Source organism: Haemaphysalis longicornis, unplaced genomic scaffold (genome assembly GCF_048455015.1).
Source record: "Haemaphysalis longicornis isolate Haplotype H1 unplaced genomic scaffold, Haemaphysalis longicornis Haplotype H1 scaffold_1, whole genome shotgun sequence".
Taxonomy (NCBI): domain Eukaryota; kingdom Metazoa; phylum Arthropoda; class Arachnida; order Ixodida; family Ixodidae; genus Haemaphysalis; species Haemaphysalis longicornis.
The window spans coordinates 370,079,101-370,081,725 of record NW_027526203.1 but is presented as its reverse complement, the minus strand read 5'-3'; the positions used below and the strand labels follow the sequence as shown (position 1 = coordinate 370,081,725).

At 47.1% G+C, this 2,625-nt stretch overlaps 1 pseudogene; it reads right to left on the bottom strand.

Annotated features, from left to right (window-relative positions):
• Positions 1-2,491: 2,491 nt before the first annotated feature.
• Positions 2,492-2,625, bottom strand: LOC144156393 (U1 spliceosomal RNA; annotated as a pseudogene).

Here is a 2,625-nt window from a genome sequence, read left to right as displayed (position 1 = left end):
GTCCATAGTTATCGCGAACTGCCTTTACGGTACAATTGACAGCACTTGAGTAGCATAAAACCACATCGAAAACCAGAGCAAGATCAATCTTTCGGTATAGTTCGTGAGCTGGACGCTCAGAGCGTCCGGTATTTTCTACGCGTCATGCTTTAGAAAGAAACATAGCCTCTGCAAAGTTCGCCAGACTGTAAAATGAAGTCCTTGTTGGGGTGAGGAGCACATGTAATGCAACCACGAATAAATGTTCGAAAAATTTACCGGAATGCCTCATAACTCAGAACATAATAATATTAATACCTTAGACGTAAAAAAAAAAACAGTAAGGAAGTGTGAGCACGTTCACAATGCAAAAAACGTACACAAGAAACATAAGAAGAAATTCAGAATACCACGTACGGAGTTTGAAACTACGTGGAGCAAAAGGTATTTCACCGCTCCACGGCGTTGTCAGTGCGAATTTAAAAAGATCTCAAAGAAAGAAAAAAGTGCGCTTTCCAGAAATTGTTACTTTTTCCAACTGCCTTCCGAGCAAATAATAAATCTCGAAGAACTTACTCTCTTTCTTTTTTTGATTTCTTTAGAAAGGTTAGGGGGAAGCAACACTGAACACGCGATATTTATCTGAACAACTTCTTTTTACAGACATTTCGGGGCTTCTATGACTTTATTATTATACCGTCCACGATATGCACGATATGCAGAAGTCATATCGTTATAACGGGCCGACTAGTAAAATATCTAAAGGAGGGGAAAGGTGTGGCTATCATCCCCCCGACACTCACCCTGCTCATCATGCTCTTAGGTGTCCGCCCCCTCATTCCCCCTTCCCTTCCAAGAGAGTCTGGATCCGCCCCTGGGCCCAATAGTATTCATTACGTCTAAGCAACAACACTATGGGGCGTTGCGCTGCTCTCGTTCGGCAATTTGAGCTGTAGGCATTGGGGCCATAGTGAGAGCTCCAAACGGGCGCATGGGTGTTCGCGTTTCTGGCACAGTCCCAGCCAATCCAGGGAACCAGACTCAAAGGCCCAGCAGACTTTTAGCTAAAAAATAAATGAAGGAAGCTCACGCTAATGCGTAAGACTTGAAGGTATCGAAGCTGTACGCAACCTGCACGTCCATCACGACGGTTTAAGTCCACGATTGCAGCGGATTTGCTTCTGCTTCGCTGCCGCAACGACCTTTACTCCATCTTTGTTGCTATAACGGCGAAGAAGACGCAAATCGAAGAAGCAGAACGAACGAACGGAACGTGCACGCTTAAACTAGGCGCCCGCAGGTGCAACATGTACCCTATCATGTGTTCTGTGTCGAGCAGGTGGCGTGATTCGTCTCCCCACAATCACAGCCAAGTGAGTAAGCCATTTGTCTCTCGAGTACTAACTAACGGTCGTAGCCGAGTGGGTAAGATGTCTGACTAACTCCGTTGATCCACCAGACACAGGCTCGAATCCTGCCGGCGCCGGTGATTTCTTATTTATACTCACTCCAGCGATATTTATACAAATCGGATTGTACCCAATTTCTCCCCAGAAATTTTCCGTCAACACAGAACAAATTTAACCAATTTTACGGTCCAAAAATGAGACTGCAGCAGAAAAAAAACACGGCCATCTCCACTAACGTGAAACCTGGAGAGGGGCGAAGCATGCAGTGTATAAGCGTCGTATGATGCGGTATCGAAGTTATGATGAAGATTGTAATGTGGTTTCGATGTTGAGCACTCGGTGTCTTAGGCCTTAGCGTTTTTGCCCCTGGAGATGAAACCATTTGGGGTAGAGGTATGCAACTGCTTTGCTGTACAAGTCACATGTCTTTGAAGCACGAAGCGTTCTAGCGCGCGCATTGTAAAACGAGAGTCCCGGTGTTTTCTCTTAGTACGTGTTTTTGCCCATTGTAGAAAATATCGGAAGGGAAGAAGAGGTAGCCATTACCAGCTGCCTCCAAATAGTCCTATCACCATCATTGTAAGATACCAGTTCCATTCCACGCACGTCCCGCGGTCCCCGCCCCGGTTACTTCAATACCCATGGAGATGCAACATTCTAGCGCGAGGCGTCGGAAAACGAGAGTCCCGGTGTTTTAGTACCGTGACCCCATGATACGCCGACAGCCCGAGCCCCTAAGGTGCTTCGCCCCTAAATTTCTTTTCATTTTCTCAAGAGTGTGGTTAAAAAAAAAACCCAGACAGAGTTCCGAAGCACTGTAAAATGTACCCCCGAAATTTTAAGCATCCGTGACCAGAGTTTGGACTTGGTCTGTTATTACGTGTTAGGCCTTTTCCCGCTGTTGCGCGTGTAATTCCTTAAAGAATTCCAGGCCATATCCACTAACGTGAAACTTGGGGAGGGGTGAAGCATGCAGTGTATAAGTGTATTCAAAGATTGTAAGTCTCTCTTGCCAGACGGCGCGCGCTGATTGGGCGCCGTAGAGGAACCATCGTGTGCTTGCTGAAGCGGTGGCGCCCTCTCTTGCTTTGAACTGGATTTAAGCAATTTGCATGCTCCATCTGCCCCAGTTTGGGGTAGTGGCAGGGGTCAACACGAGGGCAGTGCAATGCCCGCGCATCGCCCTGGGGGCTCGTTCTCAGTGATCAACGAGGCCCCGGCACCAGGTTGTAAGTAT